This window comes from Aricia agestis, chromosome 4, assembly GCF_905147365.1.
Source record: "Aricia agestis chromosome 4, ilAriAges1.1, whole genome shotgun sequence".
Classification (NCBI taxonomy): Eukaryota; Metazoa; Arthropoda; class Insecta; order Lepidoptera; family Lycaenidae; genus Aricia; species Aricia agestis.
This window is the reverse complement of record NC_056409.1, coordinates 11,195,726-11,212,430: the sequence shown is the minus strand read 5'-3', so window position 1 is coordinate 11,212,430 and position 16,705 is coordinate 11,195,726. Positions and strand designations below refer to the sequence as shown.

The 16,705-nt window shown below is 37.1% G+C and overlaps 1 protein-coding gene across 1 annotated transcript in view; it reads left to right on the top strand.

The window, feature by feature from the left end:
* LOC121726272 (hemicentin-1-like) overlaps positions 1-16,705 on the top strand; it is a 237,457-nt gene that overhangs the window by 71,375 nt on the left and 149,377 nt on the right. Inside the window, exon 2 of the mRNA XM_042113548.1 lies at positions 3,088-3,132. The gene's annotated coding sequence lies outside the window, so the exon portion shown is untranslated. The remainder of the gene's footprint in view (positions 1-3,087; positions 3,133-16,705) is intronic.

Genomic DNA, 16,705 nt, shown 5'->3' with positions numbered 1-16,705 from the left:
TCTGACGAAGATCGCTAGGAGAGATAAAATGCCTTTTGTACTTCGGCTATTTACTTGTAGTTATAATAATTGATGTATGTCTTAATCGTACTACATAATATTATGACAGGCTTTGATCTTATCGTTCGCGTTTATTTGTTAGTACATATTTTGTAGAGCCAATATTTAAGGCCTTGCATGATTAATTAGATTTTTGATCAGTTCATTTAAGCAGTTTTGCGAACAAAGGTTCGCAAAACATTGTTAAAAAACATGAATTTAATACTTTAATAGGCCAAAACTGCTAAAACTCTATTGACATTCTTTTGGAACGAAGTTCCTTATCGCGCGTTCGGCGTAAATCTGAAGACTAGACAGAACAATACTTGACCTTGATTTGACATAGACACTTTTATTAGTACCTGCATTTTAGGGGCAGAGGGCGTTGATTATAAATATTCCTGTGCGTCAACTAGATGGCGTTTTTTTGAAATAAACAGCGACGAGTTGGGCGTCAATCGATGGCGTTTTTTAATATTTTTTGAGTTTATATTATGCATACAGGTTTTTTGAACATAATAAATAACTTCGTTCCATTCAGGTGTCCCTTGACACCAGCTTTCAAGTTTTTTTTAGAAATCGAATCCGCTTATTCTAAGATCTAACCGTTTATTCGAAGAAAGAAAAAAAGCTTTTAAACACATCACCTATTTAAAATAATAAATAATAATATTAAGGTAGGTATGCTAAGTGTAAATTTCAATTTAGATTCGATGAAATACCGATACTCGAATTGCAAACATGTTAAATCTAACATACATCGATTATCAGCATGGTGCTTAGAAATTAATATTCATGTGTAAAATCACATCACAACGTTTTGTAATTGTAATTGCATTTGCAGTGTAATTATCAAGTTGGAACTTTGAAATGGGAAATGTCTTCATGGCACATGGCGGCGAACGGTACAGTCCGCTAATTACTGCTTAATGATAATTTATCTCACATGTGTGGACCAAACTGAACGGGGAATAATTGAATTTCCTCAAACGCTTTTGTTACTGGATCCCTGAAACGAGAATATCAAACAGATACAATTAGTATAAAAAAATTGCAACATGACGCACCATGTAGTGTACGAGTACAAAATATAAAATGTACCAGTAATTTGTTAACCCTAAAGTAATAGTTTCATTTTGAAGGGATTATGTCCCTTTGAAAGCAATATTAAAGAATGTTTTCCTAAATATGTCGAGTTCATGTGAGCAGTACAATTAGGGAGGTACTATCCAGCCAGCCAGCCGACAGATCACAATTAACATTATATTGACATGATCCGACTAAATGACGTTGGTCTGTCAAATGCCTAGGAATTAATTTACTCGATGGTACTTTATCTAAGGAGGTAAAGTATCTATATAAAAGACCAATAATTATTAATAGACATCAGATTATATGCATTTGCATACTTGCTTAAGCAAATGCATATAATGGGGCTTTTTAGGCGATAGTGCATATTTTGGCAATTTTTTCGTTGATAGTGCATACTGCATATTTCGGCCATATTATGCCCTCGTTGTCTGCAAACTAGCTATCATAATTATACACACCGAGGCCACGAAACAGAGGTATGATAGATCAAAATCCTTCTAATATGTAGTCCACCCTTGTTTAAAGACTTCCGCAATACACCCGAAGTACAATATCTTTCTAGAATCAAAATGTTTCTTTGTAGTTGGCCACATTTGAAAAATATTGAATAAAGTCGGTAATTAACTTCCACGGGCACTAAGATTGTAAGTAAAGAAAGAAGAAAAAGTCCTGAATTTAATGGAATTATGAAAATTAGTGCATTTATTATGAGCAACACCGGAAAACTCTTCCAAAATTTTTTTATAATAAGTGACTGTTGATTGTGCATATTTTGTGCATATTTCGGCCATTTTTTCGTGCATATTTGCATGCATATTTCGGCACTTTGATCGTGCATATAATCCGATCTCTAATTATGATTAACAATCGTTGTTGATAATTTATAAGCAAAAAAAAATAACTTATTGTGGCTTTAACAATAGAAATAGTGGCAGCCTGAAAAGATTAATGGGATTACGAAACTAAACGCCCCAATACCTATATCTCTAAGAATGCGATTCTGCGAAATAAATAACAACAAGTGAACGGGTATTCTGAAAAACAGATGACCTGCCCGATATTTCGCGAAGACAGCAAGCAATAATTTTACCCTGTCCTCCCCTTTACAAGGCTTAGAAGGCCCTTCGTAAGTATTTCGTAAATAAAAAAGGAATAAATTCAAAAGGGTCCGGGGAATCGGAGCTCTGGAAAATTTCTTGATAAACGGCAATTACCGAAAGTAGTTCGGCCATTGTACCATAAGGCCCTTTTGAAAAATAACTAACAATAAATTATTTGGATCGGCAACATTCTATTAGTAACTTCCTAATGTTTGTTGTACGAATCTGTTGATAAACGATAATGGTGCCATGAAACGTTCCTAAGTGGAAGGTTTTTGGGAATTACGGTCAGATTGTTTCAATACATCAATTATTATTTATATTATATAGTCTTTAAAGTCCTTGCTTTGTTTGCACTGAAATACGTAGATTTTTTTTAAACCTTGAGGCCGAGCATATCTTTCAAGTCTATAGCGTGTTTAAAACCTTATACTCTTATTATATTAAATATTTTTTCTACATACCTAAAATAATATTTTCGGGTATCGTCAAGGTATTTAAATATTTTGGCTGTGCCATAAATCGCAGTCTCCTCCATCCGCACAACGTGCATGCATAATTTATTTGCGTACATATTTTGGAAAACAATAAATCATAACCGTGATTGTATTTACCAGTAATAGGATAATCTGTTAGGTTTTCAATTATTGCAAGTAAAACTAAATGATCAATTTTATTTATTTTAATTAAGGTTCACCAACACTACATACATTGATACATAAGTGAAATAGTTTAGAGAAAATAAAGATCTTATTATGTATTATGGGCGTATCATTATTATAATATTGTGGTCTCTTAAATTATTATTGTTTACTAACAAATAACAATTAAAATAATATAATTTTATTGGTTGCAGATATAGAAGCTGGTCAAAAGAAAATTCTGATAAATATGTAGAAATGTAAGTACTAGCTACTAGCCATAATAGCTCACGTAATGTTTTATATAGGTCTACCAGGACCTGATGGCAGATTTTGATGGCAGATTTTCAAAAAATATCCTTGATTGCTGGATAAATTTTTATATTTGCATGTTTTACACACATAATCAGCCGCTATAAGGAAAAAAGGATCAAAATGTTTTATTCCAATTACCCCGGTATTGCTAGTCAATTTCTTTTCTCACTTTTTGCCATCAGATCCTGGTAGACCTATATTAACCTTTCAAATTACAGGCGTATTACAGTAGCGCATTGCTTTTTGATTATGGAAATCAAAAAGATACGAAAACGACTAACAACTTAACAATTATGTATTTAAATGAAGAGATATAACAAATTACTGTAAAAAATAATTATACCGTTCGAATTCTTGGAAGACAAGTTAGGCAATTACGTTATAAATGTGCCAAATTATACGGAACGTCCGCTACAAAATATCGTTTCGATTACGGGATTTTGACGCAATTTTACCGTAATAAACAAAATGTAATTAACTTTGTGACTGAAATATTCGCCCTGATTTTGTCGATTTAAGGTAAACTCCGGTTAATCGAATAGAATAAGGAGGACTTCAATGCTGTGGCCGTGACCGATAGCATACTAACTTGTGATCCATAGTGGAAGTATACACTAGTATAGATAAAACAGACAGTCATATATTACAAATGCACACAAAAAAAATGTTGATTTTTTAAGTACAAAACCTTTTCTAGCATTAAAAAGGTTAAGTTTAATATTGGGCCTATTGTAAGCAGAGCCTATTGAACATTGTCAGTAGGCGTTTAATAGGGTCATTGCGTGCATGTGGGTAGTGATGTAGGTGCGAAAAACTGTTGACCCGGAATGATTTCCTACGGTTTAAAAGTTGATAATATAATTATAGCCGTATTAGGAATCTAAAATTGATAAAATATTGATAAGTAATAACGCTATCGACTTAATTTAGCATCAACGTGGCATCAACTATGTTTTGCTATGTTCGGAGTGTGAACTCACATCGTGACGAAATAGAACGTGACAATGCGATACATGTTCAGTTAATCAAAGTTGAAGTCTATCCTCTACATCACGGATCACCAATTAGTTTCGCTCGGGGTCCACTTTTAAGAAATAAAATGACTTTCACGGTCCGCACATAAAAAAATAAACATGTAATTACGGAAATTACAAAGGTATTTATATTTTACATACTTATCAATGAGAAAAGTGACAATTTTTCGTTGCTTGTTTGGAGTGAAATTGGTGCAAGTTATTGACATTAAATCCAGGAGATCAATAAGTCGAGACCTAAATTTATTTTTAACAAGTTCATCTTCGAACATGCTTGGTCCGCACACAATGGGTCGGCGGTCCGGATGCGGACCGCGGTCCGCCATTTGGTGACCCCTGTTCTACATAATAAAGCCGTACATTTGTTTGAATATATCAGTAAAACAGTAGACATACTCTTGTTTGTGTTACAAATAAAGTTCAATTTCGAATGGCTAATTAGTAATTATTATTGGAATGCATCGATACGTTTAGGGCCTGTTTCACCACTTTCTGATAAAGTGCCGAATATACTATTCACAACTTTTTTGATAGATTATCCAATATCCATACTTCATCTGTCAAGTTAAGTGGTGGACTATTCGGCACTTATCAGGAAGTGGTAAAACAGGCCCTTAGTCTCGTTTAAGTACTTATAAACTTTTAGTTAAAGTTTTAGGTTTAACAAGACGTTTGTTTCTGTTAGCACTTATGTCCATCTGTCACTGATACAGCAGCCTACCTAGCATACGCCAACGAGATATCTCACTCTACATGTTTTCTCGATGTTTGATGGTTTGTCTCTTCATCTGTATTGACCCTAGCATGACAAACATTTTTTCTCGCGTAGATCTATCATCGAAATAACACATGCTCAGCGCGATGACACATAAGCAGGTTCAAGACAACCATGCCATTTTACTGTGGAATACTGCATACACTAGTGCCTCAAAATTGCCTCAAAGTCCAGTGGTATAAGCGTGGCTCTTGACTGGGCGGTCGTGGGTTCGATTCCCGCGTTAGAAACGTTGTATTTCCAAGCTTGATTAGGACTATACAGGCTCATCACCATCAGGTGATTACATTTCTTCATCATTGTCTGACAAGTAAAATGATTCATGCGTCGGATTGGCATGTTAAAAGTCTGTCCCACGCATCTCTCGGACTGATGCTACGGATCGGTCGTCCGTCCCACTGGGTTATGAGAGTAAAGGAATAAAGAGTGTTCTTTGTATTACGCACACACTTGAGCACTACAAAATTATTCCTGCGTGACTGGCCCGGTCAATGAAACCAGCCAAAGACACCGAAACCGGTGTGGGTAAAACATCAGCGAGATTATTCGCAATTCTCTTTCGAATCCAATTCGGAAGCTCCGTAGGAACACGACTATTAGTCAACGCTGAACGTAGCAAGCCATTCTAGGCTGTCGCACAGGGAACTTGTCGAATTCGAGACTGATTGCAGAATCAGACCCCTGGGCCTATATCAAACTGTTGTAACCTTTACTAGCACCTTTTTTGGGTCCCGTACCCAAATGGTAAAAACGGGACCCTATTACTGAGACTTCGATGTCTATCCGTCTGGCTGTAAGTACCTCAAGAACTACTATAGCTAGACTTCTGAAATTTTCACAGAATATGTATATCTGATGCCGCTAATATAACAACAAATACTAAAAACAAAACACTCCTATACAAGAAACAACTTTTTGCCAACTTTCGCTCTATACGGTACGGAACCCTTCGTGCGCGAGTGCGACTCTCACTTGACCGATTTTTTAGAAACCGTTCGTAACATTATTAACAGAAACAGAATAACGATCAAACCGTAGTTTACTTTTAACATACTGCCAAGTATTATGGCAGGTAACACACATTTTACTATTCACACGAAATCCAATTTAGATTATACAAAGGCCAAAGTAAATAGCACGAAAATATAATTATAGATAGAATCTATCACTGTTAAAGCGACTTATCGCTATTGTTGAGCTTTTTATTGTTGTCATGAAAGGTACGCCACAATGTGGCTGTGAAGCGATACATTTCAATATTTGTGACTGTTATCATTATCACCTAGGGTCGAGCGACCGAATATCAAGCGAATTAGGTACCTTGGGGATATCCCCAAACGGTGCTACCGGTCTAAAGAGTGCGGTAGATCCGGGTGCCCGGGTGAATTCCCCACATCGCGCCCCACGTTCTATCCCACAAAAAAACTTATCCCCAGTGAACTGATGACATTAAAAATAATATATTAATAACGCGTCAAAGAAAAGCTAGGTAGTTCTGGAAATATTATATACAAGACGAATCGATAAACTCCTTATTTGTAGACGGCTAAAAACGGTAATAATAATATTGATATCATTAGGTACTTATGTTTAATATTAATCTTAACATCAAATTTCTAATTCTTTACTATATTGTAAATAAAGACTGATATAAGTATTAATTAGTGTAATAGTTATTAATATCGATGAGTAAATTTCGAACTTTTCAACAACGCAATAATAGCTTTTTTATTACATTTGATGAACATCAAAATAAAGATTGAATTATAATAAGGCTTCGTAATAAATCAACATTAATTTTTAACACTACGTTACTTAATGAGGTTAAGATGAAGGTCAGATTTAATGCGAGGTAAGTCAGTCGTGAATTAATTTTACTTTTATTAATAGGCACCAAATTAAAAGACCATCATCTAAATCTTTTTGGTAACGTCATGTTATTATTGGACCTGTCAAATCATTCGTCAATTATGAAAGCCTGTCAAGCGAAGTACACACGGTAAAGTATTATAGATTTTTTTTACTACTACGATAGCTATGTACTAAAGAGAAGTTGATTTATAGGCAGATTACGGACCTATGTATATTGGTCGCGTTTTGTCAAATCCAGTACATGGATGACAACTTACATTAAGGGTCAATTCAGACCGCAACGCGACGACGCGAGGCGCGGCGCGGCATAAATTTGAATGGATTTCAATTCAGATTGCGTGAGACGTCTTGCGAATCTATCAAATCCATATTGTTGCGGTCTGAATCAACCCTAAGTTGACATAATCCAACCAAGTGACGTAGGTCCGTCAACTGCCTATGAAGTATGAATCAATCAAAATCTCTATTGACCCGAATCAGTTTTGACTGTGATGTAATTGTTTTGTCCGAGGCGTGGTTATCTGTTAACAACAATAACATTCCCAGTCTAAAAGGCTACAGTTGCTATCACTCTTCTTACAATTACAATAAAAACGATGGCTTAGTAATATATGTTAAAAAGTCTTTAGACTCTGTAGTTACAAAAGAAGAACCAATGTTGTCTGAAGCAAACTGCATAGTTTTGAAATTTAGCCACGATACGGTGTTAATTACTATTTATAGACCGCCATGTTTCAAAAACCTAGAACTTTTTTTTAAACTCATTACACGACCTCCTGGAGAGTTTAACACGATTCAAAAATATAATTTTGGTCGGTGACGTCAATATGTTTATATTGACGTCACCGACCAAAATTATATTTTTGAATATTAAATTTAAACACAGACAGCTCAAAATACCTTGATGTGACATCTTACTATGGCCTCCTACCTGCAACATGTAAGCCAACACGAGAAAAGAGTTGCTTAGACCATGTGATTGTAAAAACTAAATTACCGGGCTTTACCTTCCACTTAGAAACTTCTTTAACCGATCACGAATCGGTGCCCCAAAAGGATGCAAAAAACGACCGCATCCCATCCCAGTCTGCTGACTTGTAGTGCCACACACGACGGTATTTAACAGCGCGCTGTCTTAACACCGTCGTAAGTGGCACAGAACTCCTAACAAGGCAATGATCCGATGAACCAAGTGGTGCGGTTACGGATTTTTGGTAGCCGTCAGGATTTGAAGTCAGTAGGAGGTCCAACAAGGAAGGATTCTGACCATCCACATCTGGGATTCGCGTAGGCGTAGTAACCAGTTGTGTCAAGTCGTTCGCAAGGGCAAAGTTGCAGACAGATCTCCCCGCATGATCAGTTTTACTGGAATTGAGCCAGTCGGCGTGGTGGGCATTAAAGTCGCCAAGTATTATGATCTCTGCGGATGGGATCTGCTGCTGCACAAAATCTGAAGCAGCTTGCAGGTGCTCCAAGAGTCGGTCCGTCTCGGGGTCACCACTATGGGACCTATATAGGCACGCATAGACGCGAGGGTGGTCGTCGCAATCTATGCGGAGCCATAAGTTTGATAGGTCCATGACCTCAAGATTGCTGAGGCGGCGAGAGCTGACATCATCTCTGATATACACACACACTCCAGCTTTGGGTAGAAAGGAGTGCTCGAGGTGATACCCTGGGTGGGAAAGGTATGATGTGTCACTCGGAGATGATATCTGCGTCTCGGTTAAAAAGAGCAAAGCCGGCTTTGCCGTCTCAAGGTGGTAATGGACAGCATTAAGGTTGGAGTGTAATCCCCTGATATTACAAAAGTCCATGTTTAATATCGAGGGGGGTGCCTTTGTGTGTTTGCTCTTGCCCCGAGCAGATTGGAGCGCAGTTTTGCCCTCCCCAGAATACGAGGGGTAGCCTGGACGTCCACGTTCAGTTCCAGGAGTTCCTGAGCCTGGACGTCCAGAGAGGGATTCTCCAACGCAGTTGGTACCCTCCTGGGGTAACAAATAGTTTTTCAACAGCGGCATTTCTAGGGGGGTAGGGGATTGGGCCTCCGGTAAACTCACTCACTCGGCGAAACACAGCGCAAGCGCTGTTTCACGCCGGTTTTCTGTGAGGCCGTGGTATTTCTCCGGTCGAGCCGGCCCATTCGTGCCGAAGCATGGCTCTCACACGGATAAAGAGATTGATTGAGAGGAATTGCTAAAATTTACCATTTTAGCCCCGCTGTTGAATTCTGCCTATAAAAGGCGTGCTACTGCGGGAACGAAATCAAACATTTATACAACTTATTTCTTGCAACATGAAAAGTGGTTGTAAATACTGAAAGTGTATGCAAAAAGTGAAATTTACTTTTCCTCAGCTGACTAGTACTAACGGACTACGGAGTTAATGAGAGAAAGTTAGTCCTAGAGTTTTTACTAAGGAGTTTGATAAAGCGAAATAGGTTTTATCTCGTTAAGTACTTGTAAAACTTATTCACTCAATGGATTTTATTAATTGGCTGTAAGAGTGAAATTATAATGAATTAAAGTTTGTGAGCATCAGGTTGTTAGACGATACTATATTAGAAAAAACTAATAACCATCCCCAAATTTATGATATTAATATGATATGTGATAAGTAATAAAACTATCCCCCTAGAATAACATATTTCTTCGGAATGTAAAAGTAGTAAGTATATGAGTACATTTACAGTTCATACCACTACTAGCACTACCACACCAAATATCCGTTGAGTACGGTAGTTTTCACGTGTAGAAGAAAGGCTAAATATATAGTGTCCAGACTCAAGGCGAACGAGCGGTTCGGCCACTACACCGGGAGATCGCCAGTAATTGTGGGTAAATAGGGGCGCAACTGCGCCGGTATTTATACAGGCTGTAACAAAAATAAGTGATAATACTTAATAATACAGAGCAAGTTAAATAAAAGCTTTTAAATAGGTGATAATATTTTGGGGTGTGTACGTGTCCCTTGTAAAAAGTTTACTGTAAAAGTAGCAGTGCTGAAAGACCGAAAAAATTTTTCACTTTTGTAAGGGGAAACTCGTGATGCTCGGGCCCTTGCACATACAAAAGTGAAAAAAAATTTCGTCTTTCAGAGCTGCTACTTTCACAGTGAACTCTCTATAAGGATCACGTATACACCCCAAAATATAATCATCTATTTAAAAGCTTATTATTATTTATTTCATTAAAAAAAAAAGCTTTTATTTAACTTGCTCTGTATGTATGTTCGGGTGAAATCTTGGAACTCAATTTTGAAGCAGATATATTTAACCGATTGAGCTAAAATTTTGCATACCCGTTTAGTTTGGATGACAATACACGATATGGTATGTGGCATCACTCTAAATCCAATATGGCCGACAATCCAAGATGGCGAAATAGTTATTTTCAATGCAGTTCTACAATATGGATATTAAATGAAAGGGCTTTTTGAGAGTAACTTGAAAACGAGATTAGTAACTTATACGTGGGAGAGCCATACTTCGGCACGAATGGGCCGGCTCGACCGGATAAATACCACGTTCTCACAGAAAACCGGCGTGAAACAGCGATTGCGCTGTGTTTCGCCGAGTGAGTGAGTCTACCGGAGGCCCAATTCCCTTCCCGATCCTCCCCTTTTCCCTTCCCTTCCCATACCTACCCTCCCCTATTACCCTATTCCCTCGTGAAAGGCCGGCAACGCACCTGCAGCTCTTCTAATGCTGCGAATGTCCATGGGCGACGGAAGTTGCTTTCCATCAGGTGACCCGTTTGCTCGTTTGCCCCCATATTTCATATATAAAAATAAAAAAAAAAACGAATGTAATGTCATTTTACATCCAATATGGCGGCACATCTAAGATACGGGAATAGTTATTTTTAATGCACTTTTGCAATATGGTTATTAAATGAAAGGGCTTTTTGAGAGTAACTCGAAAACGAATGTAATTTCATTCTACATACCCCTATCTTGGATGAGCCGCCATGTTGGGGCTCATCCAAGATAGGGGAATAGTTATTTTTAATGCACTTCTGCAATATGGGTATCAAATGAAAGGGCTCATTGAAAGTAACTCGAAAACGAATATTATAATGTCATTCTACATCCAATATGGCGGCTCATCCAAAATACGGGAACAGTTATTTTTAATGCACTTCTGTAATATTATGGGTATCAAATTAAAATGGTGTTGCGTCGTTAGCGTTGAGTTTTAATTCTCCTTCTTTAGAATCAAAGTAAGTTATTTATTACAAGTGAAATTAATCTAACTAAAACTAAACATGCAGATTTTGCGTGTCTCCTGCCCTTACTTGGGAGGGGCTGCGTTCCCCCAAACCCCCCCCCCCCCCTCCTGGTAATGTTGCTAAGCAAAATGGTGTTGCGTCGTTAGTGTTGAGTTTTAATTCTCCTTCTTTAGAATCAAAGTAAGTTATTTATTAAAAGTGAAATTAATTTAACCAAAACTAAACATGCAGATTTTGCGTGTCGTTTGATGATATGCGGGAGGCTTTGCCCCTGCCCTTACTTAGGGGGGCTGCGCCCCCCAAACCCCCCCCCCCCTGGTAATGTTGCCAAGCAAAAACGTGTTGCGTCATTAGTGTTGAGTTTTAATTCTCCTTTAGGATCAAACAAAGTTATTTATTAAAAGTGAAATTAATCTAACCAAAACTTTACATACAGATTTTGAGTGTCGTTTGATTAACATGCGGCAGGCTTTGTCTCCGGCCGGTACTTGGGGGGGCTACGCCCCCCATACCCCCCTCCCCCTCCTGGTAATGTTGCCAAGCAAAAACATGTTGCGTCGTTAGTGTTGAGTTAATTCCTATTCCTTAGAAACAAACTAAGTTATTAATTAATAGTGAAACATACAGATTTCGAGTGTCATTTGATTAATATGAGGAAGGCTTTGCCTGGATATGGACAGACGGACAGGCTGATATTATATCTTTGTAATCGGGTTCCTTTTTTTACCATTTGAGTATGGGACCATAAAAAGGAGAGAATTATCCATTTCCGTTATTATACTATTGTAACGCCTACGGGAAACAGCTATCCATACTAATATTATAAATGCGAAATTGTATTTGTTTGTTTGTATTTTCTTCGCAGCCTAACGAAGCAACCAATTGACTTGATTTTTGGCATCGACTTAGTTGAAAGCATAGAGAGTAAAAGGATAGAGAGTAAAAAAATCGTATTTCTAAAGGAAATTTGCAAGAATATTCGTATTGTACCCCCCCCCCCCCCCTCCTGGTAATGTTGCTAAGCAAAATGGTGTTGCGTCGTTAGTGTTGAGTTTTACTTCTCCTTCTTTGGAATCAAAGTAAGTTATTTATTAAAAGTGAAATTAATCTAACCAAAACTAAACATGCAGATTTTGCGTGTCGTTTGATTAATATGTGGGAGGCATTGCCCCTTCCACTACTACTAACATAGGCTACTTTTGGTCTTGGAAAAACATTATGTTTCTAAAGGAGATTTGCAAGAATATTCGTACACGATTTTCGAATTCCACGCGAGCGAAGCCGCGGGCAAAAGCTAGTAATAATATATTAGTCGTCATCTGTAGGTTGGGTTTGATAAAACTCGATCAAAACACGTAGGTCTGCCATCTGCCGATGAATTAACTTCTCTGATAGTACAGAAATATCAATTTTCAAGTCATCTATCCCGACGGCGTATGTCATTTTACGCTAATCAGTACGCAAACTTATAATAAATACTACTTCCGTAACATCACAATGTAACGCATTTGAATCAAAATTAATAATTTTGATACGAGCTTCATTTTTACAGTGTGATATAAAATCTTTAAATTAGGGTTGTATAAATGAAATCGTAAAATAAACGTTGTATGAATATGTCGGTCATAAAATCCTGTTCAAACATCCTAATATTATCTTCTCTTTTTACTCGTTGCGCGGTTACTCTCAAACAAAGAAAACTAGTGGATGCAGGAAATTGCTGGTTACTCAAAATATATTATATTTTTATAAAACTAAAATATATTTTAAAGATTAAAATAATAATAATATTCGCCTTATTTCCAACTCGGCTTAGTCTCTTTGATGTTTCAATTTTTTTCTGAGTTGTATGCGGGTTTTCATCGTGTAGATTAACATAAAAGCATACTAAATATTACTACCTTTATCTAATCCTTTAGTATAATAACAAACGCTAGGTTTGATAGTTGATGTAATTTGATTTGGGAATTATTCTACACCAAATATTTAGCAGTGGGATAAATTATTATTGCGTTTAGTCGGAAACTCGTCACATGCTGCTGAATTGGTAATTTACATTCGAATTTACAGTCTGCGGATACGAGCGAGTATTGATATGATAGAGCTATTAATATGTCAATTGCGCTTTTGGTAGATACGGGTATCTTCATAAATGCTTTAGCAAAACGTATTTAGTCCGTTTCCTAAATAATTATGTAGCGAATTGGTTTTCTGTTCGATTTTACGCTTAAAAGCGAGGCTACATTACTCTAAGCTGCGGTGTTTCGCCGCAGTTATGAGTTGTGACGATCCGACATTTCATACATTTTTTCAAGATCTGTATTTAGCACGACGATGAATCAACGTTGCGTCGTCGGACGCAACAATATGACAAGACGAGTGCGTGAATTAATGATGCTCTGCCATGTCTTCTGACCTTTGTATCAGCATTGTAGTATGTAGATGAGGTATGTGATGCGTCATACCGTTCCGAAACACACGACATTACCGCAGAGCAGCCGAGCGATATTACTTCTTCCTTCTCTTCCTCCTAAAGAAGGCTATTTGCACACCACACCTGTAAAAAACGCTCTCAGATCTTTGACTTATTAATATGTATTCTGTTCTAATACGTCGAATTGTAATACGGTATGTTGCAATATCCTTCATAACTTCGATTGTTTTACGCGGTTTGCAGTGTCGGTGTGTAAACGGCCTTATCGATCGAGAGTCGAACATCGGTGTGTAGCCAAAATATATTCCCACGGAATTGTAGCTGGCAAATTATATCTGTAGTGGAGGAGAACCGTTATAATTATTTTCAATGCTTCTCAGAAATTATACAATAATTATTTATTAGGCTTATAAAGATGGTATAAGTAAAGAGTTTTGTGATTTTTCTTACTTCTTTACCTATTAGCTTTTGATGGTCATAATATTATTGCACTTTAATTAGCAGCCGATTGTACATAATATTAATATTATCTATCAATATTTACTATCAGAGCATAGTTAGACAGACGGCCCGGCCGGTCGAATAGACAGGTGTCTAACCAGCTGTCTAGACACTTCAGAGAAATATTCCAATTAATTATTAACTATTAACACAGTAGACAACGAACCAGTGGACCGACTTATATTTGAAGAGTTCTCATTTATACGTTTAGCGTAGTGTGACCTATCTGCTGGCGCGCGGCGTGACATAACAAACAGTGTTTCTCAGCCGTTCATAGCATATGCGTGCAGCATACCCGCGCCGATTCCTCAGTTTGTTTGAAATCGGCCTACTGGTTCGTTCTGTATATTGTGCTTATTACTTACATTATTTAAAGGCTATTGTAGACGGCAGACTCCTAAATAAAGAAGCCTGGGTAAATCTTGGTCGCGAAGCTATTTCATATTAAAACTGAGCCGTGGCACAGAATTTCTTGAACTAAGTACAGTTTTCTTATTACGATTTCATCGTTCTAAATAATAAAGAGGCTTCATCCGGTCCGCTTCCAAATGCATTTGTAGGAAGGCAACGTTGGTAAATATTAAATATTTACATGTTTCAAGAAGACGCCCTTCTTACCCTGGATTTACAGCTTGTTTTGTGAAAAATATACTTTAAATTAACCTTTGCTTGGTGTGTTAAGGTACAAGTTGGTAGCCCGCTACATGAAGCGGCAGCAGACGACGTGTCGTCGCAAAACTACTGGTTTCTAAGTATTTCTATGAATAATGGTTGATTCAGACCGCAACGCAACACGTAGATGCATTTCTAAATTAGTATGGATTTGACATATTCGCAAGATGTCTGACGCAATTGAAATCTGTCAAATCCATTCAAATTTATTCTGCGTCGCGCCTCGCCTCGCCTCGTCGCGTTGCGATCTGAGTTGATCCTTAGGCTCATTTCACACCGAAATGGCAGCGCAGCGGCGCGGCGGTCGCGAGCGGCCGGGCCGCGAGACTTTCCAAGTTTCTCATGCGATATTATGTATTACAATAATGAAGATAAAGTTTAAAATCATATGATACTGAAATGCTCGCCGCTGCACTGCCATTGCGGTGTGATTGGCAACGCACCTGCAGCTCTTCCGATGTTGCGAGTGTCCATGGGCGACGGTAGTTACTTTCCATCAGGCGATCCGTTTGCTCGTTTGCCCCCTTATTTAATAAAAAAAAATTGCTTCGTGTTTGGCCATGAAGAGGCGGGTGCTTAAACAGACAAAAATATAGCGTAATATCGAAATATTATAGGTTTAACTGGCCAAAATTAGCCCTAGAAGAGGCAGGAGTTTCTAACTCTCGAATTGAACAAATACGAGTATATTATTTAGTACTTAAATTGAGAATTACATAAGAATTAAAATAGTTATAGAAAGGATTCGTATTCCACTTCATTGATCAAAGTCTACCACTCACAAAGTTAGGATGGTGTTTTGATTAAATTTTCACGTTCTTTACCGGCCTCAGCGAACAACTTTCGAGGCATTTCATCAAGAAAATTCTAGAAGACGTTGGCTGTTTTTGTTCACTTATTTTCGGGCGCTCCTGGAGCCATTACAAATTTTACACTTTTGTGTAAAAAAACTTTTAAAAAATTCAATAATATTAAACATGTTTGAAAAAAAGTACTTACATGTTATCAGATGTAAAATCTTAAACTTCGATATAAGGCTTAATATAATCATTTAAGTCATTTTTATTTCGATTATCTAGTAGGGGAAGGTGAGGTAAAATGATCCCCTTAAGGGAAAAATCTTAAGTATGGCTATAGTTGAAGGAAAAATCGCAATATTTATATGGCTGGATGTAGTGAATTTACCAAACTTCGTGATAGCATACTTATTTTTTATCATATGTACGTACTTTTTTTGTACTAGAGGTTTTTGTAAAAGTTTAACTAAAGGATCATTTTATACACCCCTATGTATAAAATGATCCCTTGAGTTGGGGTAAAATAATCCCAGAGATAATATTTATTATTGATAACCAATTTAAGCATATAAGTAAGAAACACGCATCTTTTAGTTTATTAGCAAGTTTTTTAGGCTTCGGTAGCCAAAGGATAAAAAGGGGAGCAAATTTATTAAGGTCTTGCTGTCTGTCGGTTTATCGGTCCGTCTCAAGGCAAAACACGAAAGTAGTGACTTCTGAAATCGATATCTTTGATAATATATTTGTTCTTTAATAATAAAATTAAAATAAAATAACAATTTCATCAAAAGAAAAATATTCTGGCGAATATTTTTCTTTTGATGAATTTCTACTTTATATCCAGGGATCATTTTATACCCACAAATATGAATCATTTCACCCCATATACCAAATTCCAAGAAATAGATCAAAACAAAACCATCAAATACCACGTGGGGTGATCTAAAACTGTTTAAATATTAGGTAACTGCCATTAATACCCTATAACAAATAACATTTAAATAAACACGAATTCGTAAAAAGTTATGAAAGTCCAAAAACAGGCTTAATTTATATCAGAACTACACTTTTTTTTTTAAATTAAATAAAGTTTCGCCAAGCGCTCTGATCGCCATGATACTATAAGTGGCAACTGGCAGGGTTATGGGCAACCCGTTTCACGTGCATTTGGAAAGATGCCTCTGGTTTAATCTGATTTAAGGGG